This window comes from Rhinopithecus roxellana, chromosome 20 (assembly GCF_007565055.1).
Source record: "Rhinopithecus roxellana isolate Shanxi Qingling chromosome 20, ASM756505v1, whole genome shotgun sequence".
NCBI classification, from domain to species: domain Eukaryota; kingdom Metazoa; phylum Chordata; class Mammalia; order Primates; family Cercopithecidae; genus Rhinopithecus; species Rhinopithecus roxellana.
Genome location: NC_044568.1, coordinates 21011652 through 21035515, shown reverse-complemented (window position 1 = coordinate 21035515; position 23864 = coordinate 21011652). Strand labels below are relative to the sequence as shown.

General features: G+C 48.0%; 1 protein-coding gene across 1 annotated transcript in view; it reads right to left on the bottom strand.

Annotated features, from left to right (window-relative positions):
* Nucleotides 1-1831: 1831 nt before the first annotated feature.
* Nucleotides 1832-23864, bottom strand: part of C20H16orf95 (chromosome 20 C16orf95 homolog) — a 51874-nt gene continuing 29841 nt past the window's right edge. The window contains exon 9 of the transcript XR_004055404.1: nucleotides 1832-1929. The gene's annotated coding sequence lies outside the window, so the exon portion shown is untranslated. The remainder of the gene's footprint in view (nucleotides 1930-23864) is intronic.

The following is a 23864-nucleotide window of genomic DNA, read 5'->3' as shown; positions in this document are numbered from 1 at the left end:
TTGAGCTCTTCCTGTTTAACAAGGAGCACAGGGATGAAGAGCACAGACTCCCATGCAGTGGCCTGGCTTTGAACCCGCTCCCCACCACTGTGTGACCTTGGGCAAGGCACTTAACATCTCTGTGCATGATTATAGTACCCATTTCTTGAGGTAGGAGTAACCTAGTTGCTCTATTTGAACCACTTAGAGCAGTGCCAGACACACAGTAGGTCTAGGGAAATTGAGGAGTGTCAGCTCTGATTATTCCATTTGCACAAAGAACACAAAACCAAGTACTGTTTAAAAAATTCTGATGTCAGCCGGGCGCGGGGGCTCACGCCTGTAATCCCAGCACTCTGGGAGGCTGAGGCGGGGGAATCACAAGGTCACGAGATCGAGACCATCCTGGCTAACACGGTGAAACCCCGTCTCCACTAAAAATACAAAAACTTACTGGGCATGGTGGCGGGCGCCTGTAGTCCCAGCTACTCAGGAGACTGAGGCAGGAGAATGGCGTGAACCCGGGAGGCAGAGCTTGCAGTGAGCTGAGATCGCACCACTGCCCTCCAGCCTGGGTGACAAAGCGAGACTCTGTCTCAAAAGAAAAAAAAAAAAATTCTGATGTCAATCCCGATAGCCCATTTTGAGCTCACTGCCTTAACACAGAAGGCAAAGAGTTAAACCCTTCAGCCTCAGGAAAAAGGGATTAGCAGTGGTGTGTCTGTTTAGTTACTCAGCTCCCTGCCTCTCCAGAGAAAAATATCTTGAAAGATTAGATTATGTAGCTCGGACTTCGGGGCCACAGTGGAGAGAGGGGGCTGCTGTCACCTCCCAGCTAAGCCGAGTGCTGGAGGCTAATTTCCCGTAGGTGGTCTGGCCAGATTTCCTGGAGGCCATGGGCCGGAGCAAACAGCCTTTCCTGTCCCCCCAGGGATTACAGCGTGAAAGCACTTTTTAAACCTTAAATTAAAAAACTGAAAGGCCATGTCCATCCTGCCAACTCTGCGTATTTAATTTTTAAAACAGCAACACATCAAGTGTGCTTGAAAGTGACGGACCCCTGCCCTGGACGATTGAAAAGCATTCACCTTCATGAAAAATAATTCAAGTGGAGTGACATGCGCCTGACGAAATGACTCAAAGGGCGTCTTTCCTCCTCTGGAAGCTTCTTCACTTCTCCAGGTGTTAGGGCCGTGGTGGGCGTTTACAAGGGACGTTTGGAAATCGTTCATACTGTGATATTATAACCTTTCAAGGTTGCCATGGCTTAGCACCCCTAGAATAGGAAATGTCCTTGTTCCAGGCAAAATCAACCACGGGCATGAAGCAGAGAGACGGCACTTTCTGTTGAAGATGGTGGTTGTCCTGTGTGACCGTGGGCATGTTCTTCAGACTCGTGGCAACAGCCAGAGAAGCCCACATGGAGCAAAGATCAAACGTGGAGCAGAGAAGCTACAACCCATGACGGCTGAAACTGAAAGCTCACAGATGAAGCACCACAAACCCCAATTCCAGCCTCCACTCTCCACTTCTGAGCTGTGTGACCCTGGGCCAGTTTCTTGACTTCTCTGAGTCTCCAGTTCCTTATCTGTTCGGTGACAGAAATATCCTTACCCGCTTCACAGGTTTGCAGTGAAGATTCAGTGAGACCTTGGACCTGAAGATGTTTTATAAACTGTTACACAACATTCAGATGGGAGCTGTTATTGTTCTTACCCAGAAAATGGATTTGTTTGTTCTCTTTTCATTCATGCCCGGGAATGACCCAGATATACCACTTGTCACTCACTGACTGTGAGTGTAGAGAGTAAAGCTTCATAGGAAAGAAAGTCAGTCTCAGAAATCTATGGAGTAGCCACCCACCGCTCTTCTTTTCTCTGCCATTGTGCTGTGTGCTTGACTCCACTTCTTGCCATGTCTTCTCATGAGACTTTCAGAATTAAGCAATTCCTGGCCAAGAAACAAAAACAAAATCATCCCATTCCTCAACGGATTCAGATGAAAACTGGTAACAAAATCAGGTACGACTCCAAAAGGAGACACTGGAGAAGAACCAAGCTGCGTCTATCAGGAATTGCACGTGAGATGGCACACATACTTCTGCTGTCTGAAGGTCACAATCACGTTAGCACATCAAGCTGAAAATGTCACCACTATCGGGAGAGTCAGACATGTTTTACTGGGAATTTTTTTTTTTCTCTGAATCTGTTATGAACACGTTGTTTGGCTAGGTTTAGTAATAAATACACGAGACCTTTCATTTCCAAAAAAAAATGAAATCTATGCAGTGATTCCCCCGCTTGAGACTCATTTAAAGTCTATTGTGCATTGGCCAGGTGTAATACAGTGTTCCTTTAGAATCCTGTCCTGGCAGGGCACACTGGCTCATGCCTGTAATCCCAGCACTTTGGGAGGCCGGGGCGGGCAAATCGATTGAGGTCAGGAGTTCAAGACCAGCCTGGAAAACATGGCGAAACCCCATCTCTACTAAAAATACAAAAATTAGCGGGGTGTGGTGGCGCCTGTAATCCCAGCTACTCAGGAGACTAAGGCACAAGAATCGCTTGAATCTGGAAGGCGGAGGTTGCAGTGAGCCAAGACCATGCCACTGCACTCCAGCTTGGGCAACAGAGTAAGACTCCATCTCATAAATAAATAAATAAATATATATATATATATATATATTTTTTATTAAATAAAATAAAATAAAAATCCTATCCTGAACCAGTCTGAGACGCTGTCAAGTCCCCTCTTGAACAAGCCCATGCTCCATCCACTGCCCTATCAGAGCTCATGTCCTGAGCCCCTATACACCTTACCTATCTCCCCAGGGCCAGGTACCTGACAGCTAGGGACAGCCCTATGCTCTGGAGCCCACGAAATTTTTCAAATTGGTCCACAGGAGCCCACAAAAACTGGTTAAGTCCACTCCACTGACCACACATAAGCTGCTGGCTACAGCTGCTCACTGTTACCCATCCCTGGGTGCAGCCCCCTGCATGGTCCTGCCTGGCAGCCAGCTCCCATTTGCAGCTGTAAGTAACAGTGTCCTGTCCTATCAGGGTATTGTGTCCTGCCATCAAAAAAATTTTAAATCTTATCAAACACCCAGGTTTTCAAAGTGACATAAACCAAGACTTCCACTGTTTTGCTTTTTAATAATGGCAAATCAATTAGAAGTCAACTTGATGTCCATCAAAATTCAATGTTACCTCTGGACATTAAAGAGTACAGGGCAGACAGACATGGGGAGAAATCCTAGATATTTTGTGAAATGGGAAGGAAAAACTAAGTTCCAGAATCATATGCCTGGAGCCTGTGAGCTGTGGAATGAGGGGACCATTTTTGTTCATTATTCAATCTTCAGCTCCCAGCTTTACACCTGACACACAACAGGTGCTAGGAAATACCACTGAACCCATTAATAGGTATGGAATTTTTCCACTGATGTGGCAACCTATGAGAAAAGGCTTACTCTCCATATGCAGAAGTGCCCAGGAAGGAGCCATCTAAACCATTCAGGTTTCAATTATCTGGGGAGTATAGGGGGTATCACCTTTTTCTCTGAACTTCAGAATTATTTGAATGTTTAACCTTGAAGATATATTACTGCATGGCTTGTATAATCTATAAAACAATCTATAAAGAAATAGACTCCACCCTCACCAAAAAAAAAAAGGAGAAAGAAACACATTTGTGATTAATACCGTCTGTTGAATCACAAGAATTCAGGAGTTATTAGGAAAAGAGTCATTAAGGACCCATAATTTAAAAGTAAAATTTAAAATTCCAAGAAGAAATTTGTGCCACACCTTTCCCTTCTCCCAGCTTCCAGGAGTGAGCAACTGATAAGGCAACTAAAATAAAGAGTTACTATGTATTAATCAATAACGAATGATGAATCAATGAATACGGGGCTGAAGCTAGAAATCAGAGCACTCCCGGCTTTGCTTTTGTATTGTTATCAACCAAGATCACTTCGGTTAATAATAAAAGGCTCAGAATACACAGATGCAGCGAGTCCTGGCACAGAGCCTTACAGTAATGAGAATGCAGTGGCCCACTTCTCATCTCATTCCTTCAAAGCCTGTGTACGAGAAGAATGGAGAGGTAAGAAGGAAAGTAATTTCCCTCCCCTCTACCTAAGCAAGGGGTATCCCCAAGGTACAGAGAGGAAACTCTGGCGAGCAACAATGCTTTTTATTAGAGCATGATAGGCTGGGTGCAGTGGTTCATGCCTGTAATCCCAGTACTTTAGGAGGCCAAGGCAGAAGGATCACTTGAGCCCAGGAGTTCGAGACCAGCCTGGGCAACATGGCGAAATGCCATCTCTACCAAAAAATGCAAAAATTAGCCAGGCGTCGTGGAGCACACCCGTGGGACCAGCTGTTCAGACAGCTGAGGTAGGAGGATCACTGAAGTCAAGGCCGCAGCAAGCCGTGACTGGGGCACTATACTCCAGCCTAGGTGATGAGGCGAGACCCTGCCTCAAAATAACTAAATAAATAAGAACATTTTATTCTCAGTATTTCTTCTCATATACACACATACACAATACATGTGCCCACATACACACACTTACACAATACATGTGCCCACATACATACACACACACAATACATGTGCCCACATACACACACACACAATACATGTGCCCACACACACACACAATACATGTGCCCACATACACACACACACACACACACCAAAGAACTTCTAAAGCAGATTAATTTCAAAACCAAGGTTAGAAAGGAAACGCCCCAGGACACTCTTCATGTTTGATGTTGGTTTTCTGTTTGTTTCTCTTAGAGCTCTTACAATCTCTTTCCTGAACAATGGGTGAAACTATTTTGGGGGATCCGGCAAGGAGATCTTCCACTGGCTTTTAGTCAAAAGCTGAGCCAACAGACATTCCAGTAGCAAGAGACCCAACCATCAACAGACCCATTGTTGGACAAGCACCTACGGATTTGCAAACCGGCACAGCCATGCCCCAAACCCACGCTGTGCACTCCTGGGACCACGCTGCGGGTGAACAGAGCTGCAAGTCTGCAAGTCCCCAGTGTATCCCTTAGCTGCCCAGTTCTCCCTGAAGACTTGCAGCTTCTGGGTGTGGGGACTGTTTCTGTTCTTGTGGGGACCTAGTCCATCGTCTTGCCTCGGCACAAACACTCCGTGAGCTGGAAAACCAGAGCTGCATCTCAGATTGAACCTTAGAAGCATCTTCTCCTTCTCCCATCCCAACTCTCCCACGCATGACCTCTTCCCCACACGAACCTTCTCATCCCTCTCCAAGTGCATCCCCGTGTTGGGGCTTTTGTGTCTTTGGTGAATTCTAAGCCTTTGGAGGCATCCAGGAGGCTTTGGAGGGGAGGACATTTGATAAATGATAGTTGCTCTAAATGAGCCAGAACAAGACACAGACGGAGACTTCCCATGGAAAGCTGAGATGTCACTGAGAAATGTTTATTCCCAGAAGACAGTGCTGACACAGTACCCAGCCACCTGTCAGTCAATGATGCAGGGTTGGTGGCTCTGAAATGTTGGGTCTCCCCAGCCCAGACACACACGGCTGTCTTCTGGCAACTGCTTCTCCCAAACTAATCATGCAGGTCCATTAGAAGCTGCCATGCTCTTGAAGGAGCCCCCACCACGTTCTGCCAGCCTCAACTCCAGAGGTGTTGGTGGCCTGAGGACACTGGTCATGGAGGAAAACGAGGCAGGAGTGGAGATGCCACGGAGTCTGGCAGTTTTGAGACCCTTCCTGCAATCTGTTTGCTCAGCCTCAGCTTCCATTCTAGGAACTACTCACTGCCTCGCCTGAATCTTGTTTCTGTCACTTACACCCAAAGAGTTCTGTTGATTCCAGGGTTTTTATTGTGGTAAAATATACATAATGTAAAATTTAGGCTGGATGTGGTGGTTCACACCTGTAATATCAGCACTTTGGGAGGCCAAGGTAGGTGGACTGCTTGACCCCAGGAGTTCAAAACTAGCCTGGCTCATGCCTGTAATCCCAGCACTTTGAGAGGCCAAGGAGGGCAGAGGCAAGCAGATCACTTGAGGTCAGGAGTTTGAGACCAGCCTGGCCAACAAGATGAAACCCGTCTCTACAAAAAGAAAAAAAAAAAAATACAAAAGATTAGCTGGGTGTGGTGATGCATGCCTGTAATCCCAGCTACTTAGGAGGCTGAGACAGGAGAATTGCTTGAATCTGGGAAGACAAGGTTGCAGTGAGCTGAGATCACGATCACACTATTGCACTCCAGCCTGAACTACAAGAGCAAAACTCTGTCTCAAAAAAAAAAAAAAAAAAAAAAAAAAACCAGCCTGGGCCACACAGGGAAACCCCATTTCTACCAAAAAAAAAAAAAAATAGCTGGGATGTAGTGGCGCACACTCGTTGTCCCAGCTACTTGGGAGGCTGAGGCAGGAGGATCACCTAAGCCCAGGGAGGTTGAGGCTGCAGTGAGCCATGATCACACCACTACACTCCAGCCTGCCAGACACAGTAAGACCCTGTCTTAAAAAAAAAATCTATCATTTTAACTATTTTCAAAATGTAGAAGTGCGTGGCATTTAGCCTATTTACAAAGCCATGCCACCATCACCACCCTCTAGTTGTAGAACATTTCCATCACCCCAAAAGGATGCCCACTCTGTGAGCAGCCACTTCCTAGCCCCACTCTCCCAGCCCCTGAAACCACTCACCTGCTTCCCGCCTCTGTGGCTTTGCCTGTTCTGGACATTTCATTCCAATGGAGTCATACGGCATGTGGTCTTTTGTTCAAATCCAGTTTTAGGGCAGTCCTAGAGCAGCACTTGCCACTCAATCGGAGGTGGTTTCCCCCTCTGACAAGGTCCCCTTGGGAGTCCTGGCTGCCCAGTCCCTCAGCCTCACCAAGGGCACTTTGCTAAGGCAGGTGGGTGGAGTGGACGGCCAGGTTCCTATGAAGCCATATCAGAGTCTGAGTCCTCTCTCTTCCCTTTCATTCTCTGAATACATGTAAGCATCTATTTGGCACCCACTACATGCCAGGTGCTGTATGCGATTACATGAGATGAATAAAGTGCAGTCACCACCTTCCAAGATCTCAGGTAGCCCGAGAGGTCGGGGGGCAGGGGGTTTGGGTCTGTTTTCCCATTTCTTTGAGCTTCTGTCCTAATCTGTGCAAGGGGCCGATCCCCTGGCCTTGCAAAACTGTTTTGGCATTTCCATGGGGTAATGTGCAGGTCCGGGACTAGGGTGAAGCAAGAGAGGTGCCCACCACTGCAAAATTTAAGGAGGTTCTCTCAAAGCCATGCAATGCAGGGTTGGCGCCTGAGAACAGGCGTCACCTCCAGTTTTATACCTAGGTGCCCCACTGTCCTGGCCCTGGCTGGGCCCTAACAACGTGTGCACACACAGCAGTGCCCCGCACAGCAGGCTGCCAATGACAGCTTCCTCCAGGCCTGGCATCTCACCACAGACTGTCCTCCTTCTCTTTGAACATAATCATCTCAGCAAGCCTATGAGACATCTCGGTCTCTTAACTTCCTTCCTACAGATGAGCCTCAGAGAGGTTTAGGAGCTTCCCTAAAGCCACAGAACATGTGAGGGGCCAGCCTGGAGCATGAGCCCAACTCCACCTGACCCCCAAGCAGGAGCTTGTCCTCCTAAGAATGAAAGCACTCGTCCTATGTGGTGCCCCAAAGTGGGGGACCTTTCTGAGGGCTTCACCTGCATAACGCATCCCCACCCCCAGTTCCCCACCCTCCGATGAGACAACTGCGAATTTCACCCTCCTTTTACACCTGCAGCCCAGTGGTAGGGGGTCAGTCAGCTGGCTCAGGTACAAGTTCACAAGGGGAGGAGCTGGGTGGGGACCTGACGAGGAGGCTGCACCATTCCCCAACACCTTCTGCATTTGGCCCACATACAATGCCACCTGCTCCCAGTAGATATTCGGGGCTTGCTGCCATTGAGTTAGCCTTGGTCCATAGGAGGTCATCATGGCCCACTCAGAAGTTCACTGCCTGAGACGCCCTCTCCCAGGACCCTGCCCAAGGCAGTGACTGTGGGCGTTATAGCCTGTGTCTACTGAAGGGGGTGTGTCCACCAGGGAACTCACCTGCAGTGGCATGTGTCCTGAATGAACATGCACACGCCACTGCCCACACACATGCATGCACATAAATATGTGTGTATTGGAAAGCAACCCAAAATCCCTAGGAGACCTAGAGAGGCGTGGAGAACACATTTCTGATGTTTGCAGACACCCAGTGGCCAGAGACCACTGTTATACAGCTCTAACCTGAAGCCCTTGCTCCTCTCAGCCAGTGTCAGCCACAGCTCTCCAGAGAAACAGAACTAACAGGAGGTTTAATATGTGTGTGCATGTGTGTGGAGAGAGAGAGAGAGATGTTTAGGAATTACCGTGGAGGCTGGCAAGTCTGAAATCCACAGGGCAGGCCGGCAGGCTGGAAACCCAGGCAGGAGCTGATGCTGCGGTCTTGAAGCAGAATTCCTCCATCCCAGAAAAACCTTGGAGTTTGCTCATAAGGCCTTCCTCTGATTGGATGAGGCCCACGCACACTGTCAAGGGTAATCTGCTTCCCTTGAGGAGAGCTGATGGGAGAGGCCGACCACGTCCACCAGCACCTTCTCAGCAGCACCCAGATGGGTGTCTGACTGGACCACTGGGCACGGGAGCCTGGCCACAGGACATGTGAACCTCACCATCAGCCCATCAGGGTCTGAGCCAGGTATCAGAACCCGCCCGGGTATAAGAACCCACTCGAGTGTCAGAACCCAGGACCCAGTGATACCAGAGGATCGGAACCCGCTCGGGTTGACACACCAAGGAGTCACACCTGCTTCTCACTCCGAAGTGCTTCTCGGAGACGTGCTTTCACATGCTTTCTTTGATATGAAATGTTACTTGGGAGACTCTCCAGCACACTGCAAAATGTAAACTGTGATTGTATGCATATGTGCCTGTGTATCAGAGGATCCAGATGCGACGTGCTGTTTAAAATCTTTTTGTGGGGTTGCCTCAGAAGGGCTGTTTTGCTAAACAAGGGATTCTACAAAGTGACCATGCAACAAAAAGAAACTTCAAGTTTTAAATTTCAGCTAATTCTCTCATCTACAACAAACCCTTCTTTAATAAAAATGACTGCAATGAAAAAACTTCCTAAATACCAGAAAAAACCACCTGACTCAAATCAATGAGCAATATCACTCCAGCCACATCCAGTGGAGTGAAATGGCACAAGATTGCTGCTATGCGATCCGACCCGTAGAATTCAAATGTGCATAACCTTGTCCTCATGAAATGAATGGTGGGAGTGAAGAAGCCAGCAAAGGAGAGTTACATTCAACTTAAAACCAGGAAGTCAACTTCTCCTAAGAAAGGCCCCTTAAAATGTTCAGGAGAGTTTGTATAATCGCAAATACATGGGGGAAAAGATCGTAAATATACTTTTCATTATGGTTGAAGAAATGGAAGAGAAGTCTACTTTGTAAATGTGGGGGCAAAGCCCTCTGACTTATGAAATGGGGGGTAGGGGAAGGGAAGGAAACATTTGGGATTAAATATTGTCATCTGAGTGGCGCAGCTGATGAAAGCCAGGAAATTCTAAATGTGTGCACCGACAATCTGCCACTCCAATTTTACACCCTGGACCCCCGAACAAAAGCTACACTGTGAGGTGCCTGGGGACGGCGCTGGCGTGACTGCGGAGGGAACGGGGCACAGGTTTCCTTTCAATTTAATGACTTTTCAGTGGTGAGTGTGAAAACCAAAATGTTGTTCTGCGAGGCAAGGCGGACGCTCGGCCCTGCCCCCTCCCCCAAGCACTCCAGTGAGATGATTTCGTGATTGGGGAGAGTCATCTTGCCCTGCGTCACCTCAAAGCATTTAAATCCAAGGGTGCTGCCACCAGTAGGATCCCTCCTGCCCCCGACATGGACACCGCAGGGCAGCCACACCATCCCTGGGTCCTGAGCCCAGACAACCCTGGCACTGTCCCCACCACAGTGAATCAACCCTGGCCACGGCTGACGCTGGCTCTCTACAGAAAGCCAAATGCCAGTGTGCAGGGAATCAGCCCAGGAGGGGACTGTGTGTGTTCAGAGTCAAAGAGCCCCTTAGAATGGCAGGCACTGTTCGCTGACGCGCATTCTGGGGGGAAATGACAAGGAGACCATAAGTCACAGCGACCCCAGGGCTCCCTGTGTTTGTTCACTGAGTTCAGCCAACAGCCTTCGCAGTGATGTAGACGCCTCCAGATAAAACTCTGGGAGATTCAAAAGGGGCTTTCACAGACTCAACCTTGCCTGGGTGGTGGCACAGGCGGGTGGGAGAAAGCACAGAGGAGGCGTCGGAAGGGGCCTGGGGCCTAAGACCACCTCCCGTGACCGCCTCCGAAGTCTAGGGGTGGTTCTCTGAGCACAAGACTGGGGCGTCCGAGGGACAGAGGTATCCTACGGAAGCCAGAGCAAAGACAGCTCCGCAAGTCGCCTGCCCAAGCGTGAAGCTGCAGAGAGCGTCAGAGGAAAAGAAAAAACACCCAAGCCTTGAGACCAGAGGGAGAAACCATGAGGCAATGGCCAGGTGCGGCGGCCCACGCCCATAATCCCAGCACTTTGGAAGGCTGAAGCCAGAGGATGGCTTAAGGCCAGGAGGCTGAGGCTGCAGCGAGCTGTGACTGCACCACTGCGTTCCAGCCCGGGAACAGAGCAAGACTCCATCGCCACAAAAAAATAAAAATAAAAATGAAAAATAAAGGAACAGAAGGCCGGGCATGGTGGCTCATGCCCATAATCCCAGCACTTTGGCAGGCCGAGGCAGGCAGATCGTTTGAGGTCAGGAGTTTGAAACCTGCCTGGCCAACATGGTGAAACCCCTTCTCTACTAAAAGTACAAAAATTAGCTGTGCATCGTGGCAGGTGCCTGTAATCCCAGCTACTCGGGAGGCTGAGGCAGGAGAATTGCTTGAACCTGGGAGGCAGAGGTTGCAGTGAGCCGAGATCATGCCATTGCATTCCAGCCTGGGCAACAGAGCAAGACCCCATCTCAAAAACAAAAAAACAGGAGCAGGAAGAGAAGAGACATAAATAGTAGATTTGCTGAATCCGAGGATTCTTTCCCTTTGTGCACTTTCAGGCTGAGATCTCTGGGCTCTGAGAAAAGCCACTTGGAACCTTGCCAGTGGCCTCCACCCTCTTTCAGTGGAGAGCAAACACTGGCGCAGCCTGCGCTTGTCCCTCGTTGTAAGGGATTTCTTTGCCCTGGCTTAAAGAACATCCCAGCCTGCACTAATGGGCCTAGGGCGATGCCCACACTCGCAGGGACCCAGCACACACCACCTGTCCTCCTCCTCCAGGCCGCCCCGCAGCCCTTCAGCCACGCAGGATGCTGTCCCACCTCCACACCTCCATCTAGGCTGTTCCCTCTGTCAAATGCCCTTCCCACATGACTTCCCCCTAAGAAACCCTAATTGTTCTTCAACACCCAGCTCAAAAGTCATTTCCTCCAATGCACCTGGGACAGAAGAGACCACACTCTGCCCGTGTTCCACAGAAACTCCAAAGGGAGCAGGACACACTTACTCTTGTGAGTCTCAGAGGCGGGGTCGGGTGTTCATCTGCGTGCTTGGCCCCTGAACATGGCAGGTGTTCCATAAATGTCGGGCCCACTCCCCGAGACATCAAGAGGGCTGTATTCTTCAACAAAGCCCCTCTCAGTGACAAGTGTATCTCAGAGCCCCCACAGCCTCTCACCATAGCAACAGGACAAACACCCCAGTCAAAGTGGGGGCATCCCAGGCAGCAGGCCGGGACCATGCTGCATGTTCATGGGCTCAGTTATAGCCCTCGACCATGCCACAACGCCCGACCATACCACGGTGCCCGACCACGCCACGGCGCCCGGCCACGCCTCGACCACGCCACGGTGCCTGACCATGCCTCGACCACGCCACGGCGCCCGGCCACGCCTCGACCATGCCACAGTGCCTGACCATGCCACGGTGCCTGACCACGCCACCGCACCCGGCCACACCTCGACCATGCCACGGCGCCCGGCCACGCCTCGACCATGCCACGGTGCCCGACCACGCCACGGCACCCGGCCACGCCTCGACCATGCCACGGCGCCAGGCCACGCCTCGACCATGCCACGGTGCCTGACCACGCCTCGACCACGCCATGGCGCCTAGACTTTTCTCTCCATTTCTCAGGTGAGGATCTGAGGCTCAGGTGGCCCCATCACTTTCCTAGGGGCACTGGGCAAGAGGCAGGGACTGTGCACAGCCCAGAGCCGCCGTCTCTAGCCCTCAGAAAAGCAGCCCTGAGTCTCGGCCTTTCCTGCAGGATTCCCAAGCAGGGCTCACAGAAGCCCCTTCCTCACTCTAAGACGGGTCCTAAAAGCTCAGATGCCGGACCTGAATAGATGCCTGTGCTCAGTGATTTGATTTTTCCTTCTAGATAACTAGCCCAAATATCTATTGTTTTCCCTTGATCTTAAGGTAGCATTTTTGGGACAAGCAGGAGAGTCTCTACTCACCTTCACCTCGGGCCATAAACCGGGGGACAGCACCACCTCCTGGCCGGCAGGGATGCGGCGCCTGCTTGGTGTCTGGCTTGCAGGACCCCAGCAGCCCTCCTCGGATGTCCTGAGCTGCCAGCCTCTCCAGTGTCAGTTAGCAGAGGAAGTCAACAGGGCACGAGGTTCTCGTAAGGAAAGTAGGGTGGGCTGGCCTCACTGGGCTCGGGCAGCGATGCGTGAGTGCAGGTGCTGTACCGGTCAAAGGGCAGGCCCAAGCCTGGCCCATGAACCAGAGGACACAGGCTCCCTGCAGCTGGGAATGGGAAGCACCCTGGAGAGGAGCCCAGGGGAGCTCCAGGAGGAGGACGACTGGGCCAAGGGAGTCCCATACATGAGCAAGACTGGTGGGGAGGGGGGCCAGGGGAAGAAATTAGAGGTGCAGGGCAGACAAAATCGGAAGCCGCAGTCGCTCGGTGCCCTGGGTACAACCTGGCACCAGGAGACACCTAGCCAATATGTCACGAAGAGAAACTGGAGAAGTTGTCAGCAAGGAGGCATGTGTGCCGGCCGCGCACGACAGTGTGGGTGTGCTGGGGAAAGACATGGATGAGGCAGGCAGGGGCCGCTGCCTGGAGCTTCCACGGGGTGGGAGAGAGAGCAGGAAGGACACGCACAAGCACACAGACGATGGGGATGCATCATTTGTTAAATTAAATTTCCTCCCTGGCACTTCCAATAAATACTGTTGAAGGACAAGCCAGGGTCCCCCGGAGGTAGAGGCCACTTGAAACTTTCATTCATTCATTCACCTGCTCGCTCATTCATTCAGTAAATGTGAACTGCACCTCTGTGCCAGGCCAGGTGTTGCAGTAAGCACTTTATCCACATCACTGTATCATTAGATTTTTTTTTTTTTTTTTTTTGAAAAGGAGTCTTGCTCTGTCACCCAGGTTGGAGTGCAATGGTGCAATCTCAGCTCACTGCAAACTCCATCTCCTGGGTTCAAGCAATTTTCCTGTCTCAGCCTCCCGAGCAGCTGGGATTACAGCTGTTCACCACCTGTGCACAGGTGCACACCACCACATCCGGCTAATTTTTGTTTTTTTTTAAGTAGAGATGGGGTTTCACCATATTGAGGGTCAGGCTGGTCTCGAACTCCTGACCTCAGGTGATCCATCCGCCCCAGTCTCCCAAAGTGCTGGGATTACAGGCATGAGCCACCATGCCCAGCCTGTGCTGTTAGATCTTCAGCATAACCCCCATGCGATAGGAATCAGATATGAAAACTGTGTCCCAGAGAGGTTAACTAACTTATTCAAAGTTACACAGCTTCTCAGTAGCAGAGCTGGAATTTGAGCCAAGGTTCAGCCCCAAAGCCGAGGTATTAATTGTGCTAAGTTCCACAGTGGCCCTTCATGTAGAAGGTATTTCCTGAGCTCCTGTCACAGGACAGGCAGTTGAGCCAGGCTCAGGGACTACACCAGGGACCAGAACAGAGCTGCACCTGCTCACACCAAGCAGATGGGCAGAGGGAAGGCGTGGATGCACAAACCAGCAAGAGAAGAGGCACCAAGCAGAGCTGCCTCCACCCCGGCTCGCGTCTCATGGCTCTGAGCCTCAGTTTTATCATCTGGAAAACAGGGATAAAAGTAAGTTGATGTGAAAATTTAAAAAGATCTGACACCGAGGACGTAACACTCCTGGTGCCCCTAAATACTTCAGTATGTATTTCCTGAAAACAAAGGCATTCTCTTTCTCAAGACAGCACAATCCTCAAAACCAGGAGGATTGCCTGGATACAATGTTACTATCAAATCTGCCGACCTGACTCCCATTTTACCAAGTGTCCCAATAAAGGCTTGTGTACCAAAGAAAATATTGAACTATGCGTTGCAGTCAGTTGTCACGTCTTTTTTTATCTCTTTAGTCTCCTTCATCTGGAACATTCCTCAGTCTTTCTGGCCTTTCTCTCAGGCCAGTTATTTGGCAGAATAACTTCAGGTGGAGTTTGCCTGATGTTTCCCGATGGCTGGACTCAGAGTTTGCATTCCAGGCAGGAAATCTGCAGAAGTGACGTTGCATCCTTCTTGGTGCTGCATGTCGGGAGGCCATGAAGTCTATCTGTCCATGCCTGGAAGATGCTGATATCGATTAAGGTGGTGTCTGCCAGCTTTCTTCATTTGAAAGTTAAGACTTCACCCTTCGTAATTAGTATCCTGTGAGGAGGTTCTTGGAGACCATGTAAAATTCCTGTTACCCATGAAATTTTCACCCACTAGTTTTAGCATCTACTGATGACTCTTTCCAAAATCAATCATTACCATGATGGTGGCCGAGTTGTGGTTTTCCAATCACATTCTTTCTTCATCAGCGGGCTCTGGAGCAGACCTTCTTCAAGGCTGATTTTCACCAAAGAGTGGGAAATCCATCTCCCGGCCTCCTTCTCATTCCTACGATTTGTTCTCCCCACAATACTCAGAGAGGGCTTCTTCAAGGAAGCCAAAATGTGTTCACATGCAAGAGAGTTAACAAGAAATTAACTCAAAGTGGATCAAGCCCTTAAACGTAAGAGCCCAAACTTTAAGCTCTTAAAACATGAGGATAAATATTCATGGCCTTGGGGATTTCCAAAGGATTCTTAGCTATGGCACCAAAACCACAAGCAACAAAAGGAAAAATAGATATATAAACCTCATCAAACCCGAAAAGCTTCAGAGGACACTATCGAAGAGGGAACAGATAATCCATGGATGGAAATAAATATTTGCAATACCTTGTACTAGACATCTTGTCATATATCTAGTACGAGACTTGTGCCTAGAATATATCATTAATTTTTACAACTCAATAACTAAAAGATAGATAACCCAGGTACCTGATAAATACTTGTTCAATAAATGAATTAATGAAAACCATACACACACACACACACACACACACAATTTACTATGGTGCTTACCTTCAAGACAATAGTCATTTTAAGACAGAAGACTACTATTGTACTAGCATTGATTTCCCCGCAACAACCATCTTCCAGATTCGTGTTTTCATAGCACAAAGCTTGGGAAATTCCAGACCAGGAGTTTGCTGCTCACCGAGACTCTCAATAGTTGCCAAAATTAGACCAAGACTCAATATGGTATGAGCAAAATGAGCATTTTCATGCATGCCTGGGTGGGGAGTGAACATTGGAACCGTCTTTCTAGAGGGTGATTTATCAACCATAAGCCTTAAACCTGGGTACACCCCTTCACCCAGGAAAGTTATTCTAGAAAATCACACCAAAGGAATATTCACAGATTGATATAAAGACTGGACAACGAAGATGTTTCTTGTAGCCGTGTTCGTAATATCAGAAGATGGGATGTAACCTAAATGACTAACGTTAGGTAGTGATTAAATGCATCACGGTGCCCCAGACCATGCCATGGAGCGTTGTGCTTCTGAAGATGAAATCATAAAGGAACTTTGACATGGAAATTGTCATAGCATATTGTGTAGTAGGGGGAAAAAGTGGGTTATAAAATATTACATAGATATAACAAATAAAGGACATATATCCAAGATATAGAAAGAATGTTTACAATATAAAAATAAAATAACTAATTTTAAATGGGGCAAAGGACTGGGGGAAGTGGCTTGTGCCTGTAATCCCAGCACTTTGGGAGGTCGAGGTGGGCTGATCACTCGAAGTCAGGAGTTCGAGACCAGCCTGGCCAACATGGTGAAATTCCATCTCTACTAAAAATACAAAAATTAGCTGGGGGTGGCACGTGTCTGTAATCCCAGCTACTCAGGAGGCCGAGGCAGGAGAATCGCTTGAACCCAGGAAGCGGAGGTTGCAGTAAGTCAAGATGGCGCCATTGCACTCCAGCCTAGGAGACAGAGCAAGACTCCATCTCTAAATAAATAAACAGACAAACAAACAAACAAACGGGGCAAAGCATTGAAGAGATATTTCTCCAAAGAAGATTCAGAAATGGAGAGATACCAATAAGCACATGAGAGGATGTATCAGGAAAAAAGCAAGTCATAGTCGCAATGAGATACCACGCCATGTCTGCTAGGATGGCCAGAATCAAAAAGACAGACAATAGTTGGTAAGGATGAGAAGAAATTAGATTCCACACGCAATGCTGGTGGGAAGGCAATAGTGGAGTTGCTATTGAAAGCAACTTGGCAGTGCCTCAAAATGTTAGCTATAGATTTACCATATGATTCATCAGTTCCACTCCTAGGTATATACCCAAGAGAAATGCAAACCTCTGTCCCTAAAAAACATGTACATGGGCTGGGCAGAGTGGCTCACACTTGTTATCTCAATGCTTTTGGAGGCCAACGTGAGAGGATCACTTGAGGCCAGGCTTGGTGGTGCATGCCTGTAGTACCAACTACTCAGGAGGTTGAGGCGCGAGGATAGTTTGAGCCAGGGAGGTCGACGCTGCAGTGAGCTATAATTGCACCACTGCACTCCAGCCTGCGCAACGGAGCAAGGTGCTATCTCTTAAAAAGAAATAATGTGGCCAGGTGCAGTGGCTCACACCTGTAATCCCAGCACCTTGGGAGGCCAAGGTGGACGAATCACTTGAGTCTAGTAGTTCAAGACCAGCCTGGGCAACATGGTGAAATCCTGTCTCTACAAAAAATACAAAAATTAGGCAGGCATGGTGGTGTGTGCCTATAGTGTCAGCTACTAGGGAAGCTGAGGTGGGAGGATGGCTTGAGCCTGGGAGGCAGAGGTTGCAGTAAGCTGAGATTATACCACTGCACTCCAGCCTGGGTGACAAAGTGAAACCCTGTCTCAAAAAAAAAAAAAAAAGAAAAGAAAAGAAGTAGAGACAAGCAAATCTCCAAAGAACAGCTGCCCAGGGACTCTCTGTTCATTAGGCTGGGGAAAAGGGTTGAACTGGGTTTCCTCTCCCTGCAGCAGGAGAGGCTGCTCCTTACCCCCAACCACCACCAGGGCACAAGACCCCCTCCAGGTCTCCAGGTGCCAAAAGACTGGCATTTCTAGCATTCCCTGAACACCCAGGCAGTCTCTTTGTCCCTGTCTACAGGGTGGCACTTTCTCTGCCCCCATAACTAGGGGAGGAATGGGAGGCAGGCTTTCAACTGGATCACAGCCTGTTGGGCACACAGCTGTCCCCACTCGAGCCATCTCTCCACAGGCTCCTGTGGACCTGCTGTCCAGCCTGCCTGACAGCCCCAGACTGTACCAAATGCCACCCACTCCTACATGCCTGCAGCTCTGGCCCGTCCCAACCTCCCCTCATTGGCCATACAAGGCAGCACATCTGAAACCTTAATGCACAGACATGTCACCTGGGTCTGGTTAAGGTACAGATTCTGCATCTGGAGTCAGGAATGAGGCTGCATTTCTGTGTTTCTAGCTTCCAAGGGAGGCCAAAACCTGGTCCATGGAACACACATTTGAGTTACAAGATCATGAAAACTCTGCTACTGAGTCAAGTAATGGGATACGAGTAATGGGTTCTCTTCCTGAACCACCTGCTTCCCACGCTGTCCAGAGGCCCTGGGGAGGCTGCTCTGCTCTGTGGGCAGTGTCCGGGGATCGGATTTGGCTCCTTGCTGACAATTAGGCTGTCAGGATTTGGAGATATGGAAGGCGAGGAGCCCGAGAGCACCAGCAGAGTAATTTCCCACCCCCAGAGCTTGTTCTCTAAAGAAAGACGACTATCTTTCTTTAGGGGTAGAATTTTGCAATTCTTGTGCATTCTAAGGTTGATATTCTGCTTTCTTTCTAGGAGGGTAGAGACAAATACAGGAACTGAATTAAAAGTTAGTTTAGCTGAGTATGAAAGGAGATCAAAAGTAACAGTTAGGGTGGGCACGACGGCTCACACCTATAATCCCAGCACTTTGGGAAGCCAAGATGGGGAGATCACAAGGTCAGGAGTTCGACACCAGCCTGGCCAACATGGTGAATCTCTCTACTAAAAATACAAAAATTAGCCAGGCGTGGTGGTGCGCACCTGTAATCCCAGTTACTTGGGAGTCTGAGGCAGGAGGATCACTTGAACATGGAAGACGGAGGTTGCAGTGAGCTGAGATTGCACCACTGCACTCCACCCTGGGTGACAGAGACTCTGTCTCAAAAAAAAAAAAAAGGCCCAGCATAGTGGCTTGTGCCTATAATTCCAGCATTTTGAGAGGCCAAGGTGGGCGGATTGCCTGACCTCAGGAGTTCACAACGAGCCTGGGCAACACAGTGAAACCCCGTCTCTACTAAAATACAAAAAATTGGCCAGGTGTAGCAGTATGCGCCTGTAGTCCCAGCTACTCGGGAGGCTGAGGCAGGAGAATTGCTTGAACCCAGGAGGTGGAGTTGCAGTGAGCCGAGATCGTGCCATTGCACTCCAGCCTGGACTACAGAGCGAGACTTCGTCTCAAAAAAAAAAAAAAAAAAAAGTCACAGCTAATGCCGGGTGATGACCAGAAAACACAGTGCCCGCCTCTCTTTCCTTACTTCTCCCACCCGTCCTCACTGGGGATCTTTGGATGGCTGGAGCCCCTGCCTACATCTAATGGAATCACAGGAGAAATGGGGGTTGGAGGTTGGAGGATAAGAAAGAAAAGTATTTGAGGGCCTCCTCTAGGTCTGGTTACGACACCTCAGGCCCCTCATCCCTCTTTAGAATTATTATCCCCCTCTTCTACAGACTTAAGAAACTGAGGCTCAGAAAAGGCTAAAGGATTTGTCCAAGGTCACATGGCAAACAAGCTGGCAAAAAATGTTTGTTTTCCTGACTCCTAAGTCAGGTTCTTTCTATAATATCAGAGTCTCCTAAATCGAATTAGCAGGTAAAGCAAAGTACAAATGGCATTATCACAGGATGGCAGCTGCATAAACTGACATATTCCAGTTAATTTGAAAAAGCATGTTACAGAAAGCAAGCATGAGGGGAGGCAGTAAAACTGGTGGCAAGGCAAGTGGAATCTTCCAGATAAAGGATCTTAAGGAATTGAATGAATGAGTTGGGACTATGTATTTATTTTAAGAAACCAATAGAACTTCAAAAACTCCCATTCATTCAAAAGTATTTAATAAGCATCTATTGAAGAGGCCAGGTGCAGTGGCTCATGCCTATAATCCCAGCACTTTGGGAGGCCGATGCAGGTGGATCACCTGAGGTTCAAGACCAGCCCGGCCAACATGGTGAAACCCTGTCTCTATGAAAAATACAAAAATTAGCCGGGCATGATGGTGCATACTCATAATCTCAGCTCCTCAGGAGGCTGAGGCAGGAGAATCCCTTGAACCCGGGAGGCAGAGGTTGCAGTGAGCTAAGATTGTGCCACTGCACTCTAGCCTGGGTGACAGAGTGAGACTCCATCTCAAAAAAAAAAAAAGAAAAGAAAAAAGCATCTATTGAACACCAGGCCTGTGGTAAAGGAGAGAGAGAGGGTGATAGGGATCACTGCAGTTAATTCTCACAACAATCATTTGTCATTCCTTTCCATGCATGAGGAAACCAAGCCTCAGACAGGCTAAGTGTCCTGCCCAATTGGGATGTGAACCTGGTCTGTCTGATCCCAGAGTCAGCAGTCCTGACACCGCACATCCATCACTCCCTTTTCACCTCAGAAACATCAAGCTCTAGTCTCTATGAGCACATAAAGAATGTATCTGAGATTATTCTCAATGCTGGCCTAGACTCAGAAAAATCCTGCTCGTTCTGATCCAAGTAAGTAGGAGACTTACTTGCTCTATGCTATATAGTGATATGCTACCTACAAGAAATAAATATTAAAGGCATAGACAAGTTTGAAATAAAAGCATGGTTCTGGCAATGCTAGAATAATAAATACCAGACTCATCCTGCCATACTATACAGCTAAGAAAATGAAATTGATGAAACGGTCATCAATTCAAGAGATCATGCCTGAGGGAGGAGAAACAAATGAGGTGAGCCCTATGAAAAAAAAAATAGGCGGTGACAGAGATAGAGAACATTCTTCTCATGCACATCAGTGGGCTCCACACAGTGGAGGAAAGGAACAACGAACTTAAGACAGCATGATAGAAATTATTCAAACTAAACACAAGGAGGAAGGGGCAGGAGAGGGGGACGGGGAGGAAGGGAAGGAGAAGGGGAGGAAAAGGAGGAGGAGGGGAGGGAGAGGAATGGGAGAGGAGGAGAAGGAGCTGGGGAGGAGTGGGGAAAGAGGAGGAGGGAAGGAGGAAGAGGTGGAAAAGAGGAGAGGAGAGGGGGAAGGGGAGGAGAAGGAGGGGAAGGAGGGGGTAGGAGGGCAACAATGATGACAATGATGATGTTTCAAAAATCCTTGGAACAATATAAATAATCTAACACACATGTGACTGGAATCTTAGAAGGAAAGAGAAGGAACAATAACAGTGGAAGATATATTTGCCGAGTCAATGGCTGAGAATTTTACCAAATCAATCAAAGACATCAACTCACAAATCCAAGAAGATAAGAGAACCCCAAGCAGGATTTTAAAGACACATAATATTTAAACTACTAAAAACTAAAGAGAGGCCGGGTGTGGTGGCTCATAACCCCAGCACTTTGGGAGGCCGAGGCAGGTGGATCACGAGGTCAGGAGATCGAGACCACACTGTCTCTACTAAAAATACGAAAAGGAAAAAATTGGCCAGGCAGGGTGGCAGTCACCTGTAGTCCCAGCTACTCTGAGGCAGGAGAATGGCGTGAACCCAGGAGGCGGAGCTTGCAGTGAGCCAAGATCGCGCAACTGCACTCCAGCCTGGGCGACAGAGCGAGACTCCATCTCAAAAAATAAATTAATTAATTAAATAAAGAGAAAGAGAACATATTTAAGGGCAGCCCAAGAAACTAAAGAGCAAAGTTGGCTGGGCGCGGTGGCTCAAGCCTGTAATCCCAGCACTTTGGGAGGCCGAGACGGGCGGATCACGAGGTCAGGAGATCGAGACCATCCTGGCTAACACGGTGAAACCCTGTCTCTACTAAAAAACACAAAAAACTAGCTGGGTGAGGTGGCGGGTGCCTGTAGTCCCAGCTACACAGGAGGCTGAGGCAGGAGAATGGCGTAAACCTGGGAGGCGGAGCTTGCAGTGAGCTGAGATCCAGCCTCTGCACTCCAGCCCGGGCGACAGAGCAAGACTCCATCTCAAAAAAAAAGAGCAAAGTTAAGAATGACAGCAGATTTCTCATCAGAAACTACATAATCCAGAGGACAGTGAAGTGTCATCTTTAAAGTGCTGAGAGATAAGTAACTGTCGGCACAGACTTCTACCCCAGAGAAAAATATCTTTCATAAGTGAAAGTAATTTTTTCATTTCAGAAAAACAAAATCTGAGATGAATAATTATCAGTAGACTCGTGCTACAATAAATTAAAGGAACTTTTTCAGGTAGAAGGAACATGAAACCAGACAGAAGCTTGGTTCTATACACAGAAACGAAGAGCTCTGGAAATTGTTCAAATGAAGGTTTGTACGAAAGAACTTTTAAATCACTCTAAAATATTTAATGTCTAAAGCAAGCTTGTCCAACCCATGGCCCACAGGCCACACACAGCCCAGGGTGGCTTTGAATGTGGCCCAACACAAATTTGTAAACTTTCTTAAAACATGATCAGATATTTTTTGTGATTTCTTTTTTTTTTTTTTTTTTTTTTAGCTCATCAGCTATGATTAGTGTTAGTGTATTTTATGTGTGGCCCAAGACAATTCTTCTTCCAATGTGGCCCAGAGAAGTCAAAAGACTGGACACCCCTGGTCTACAGCAAAAATAGAAGCAAAGGATTATGGATTCAGAAGTACATGTATGACAACAACATACAAAAGATGGGAGGGAGAAAATGGAACTATGAAATTCTTACATTATCCATGCATGATATCTTATTTGTAGGTAGATGGTGAAAAATTGAAGATAGATGTATACTGTAAACCCTAGGATAGCCAAAGAGATATCATTAACTGTTTAATACAAATACAATTATTTGGAAAAACAGGTCTAAAAATAACAATACTGGCCAGGCGCAGTGGCTCATGCCTGTATTCCCAGCACTTTGGGAGGCTGAGGTGGACGGATCACTTGGGGTCAGGAGTTTGCAACCAGACTGACCAATATGGCGAAAACCCGCCTCTATTAAAAATACAAAAATAAGCCAGGCATGGTGGGCACCTGTAATCCCAGCTACTCAGGAGGCTGAGGCAGAAGAATCGCTTGAACCCAGGAGGCGGAGGTTGCAGTGAGTCGAGATTGCACCATTGCACTCCAGCCTGGGTGACAGAGCGAGACTCCATATCAAATACTACTACTAATAATAAAATACTGAAATAACAAAAATGCAAATATAATAACAATGTATTGTGGCATTGTAATACATGTAGAAGTGAAATGTATGAAAAAATAGCAGGAAGGTAAGGGCAGAAGAAATGTTTACTCTTCTCTCTTCCACCAATTAACCACACCTGTAAAATGAGAAGAAAGTCTATGTCATAGGATTATAAAAAGAACTAAATGACTTCACACATGTACAGTACCAAGCCTGGCGCTTGATGCGTGGTGAGTGCTTGCTAAATATTTGTTAAATGGACAAGTGAAGTGTTTAGTGTCATATATTCATTCACTATAAGAGAGTCAGGATTTCTCCCTAAAAAGCTGAATGTAGATTTCCTATATGGGGCTCACCAGGAAGTTGGTTAACTGCCAACAACGTTGTGTCTTCAAGCCCTAGTCTGGAAAACAGTCCATCATCCAATTTTACCTCCCAAGACTCGGTTCCTTCCCAGGAGCTTGTAAGTGAGGCAGACAGAGTTTAGTTAGTAATGGCAGTTAGGAAAAATAAACTTGCCTAGAGAAAGGGACAAAGAGAACCACAAACAGCTTATGTCGGGAAAAGGAATGTTTTCATCTCCTCGACATCTGTAATGCACATTTATCCTGTGATGAGCAATTGCACTTCTGTGTCTGACCTTGGGAAGACCCTGGAAAGTCTGGCCGGTTTGAAGACAAATGTATAAACCACACGCAAATTTCACAGCAAACCAGCCAATAAATATTCTCCAAACTGCCCTTGACATGTAAATGTTACCATGAATCTTAATGGCTTTACGCCCAAATCTTAGGCCTAGGAGCAGCCAGTAAAGTCCATGGAAAGATGTTCAAACGGGCTGTTGGTCAATGGAATGGCCCATTTTTCACTTTGCGTAGGAGAAATGTGATCCTGCTTGGATAGAAAGGGAGTTTGTGTGAGCAAGGAGGTGTGTGGGAAAGCCTGGGGCATAGTGGGGAGGAACAGGTCAGTCTCGGAGGCTGGCATGTTGGACACTCCATGCCCTTGATGCCATTTTGCTCTAGCAATTTCTGCACCAATCAGCTGT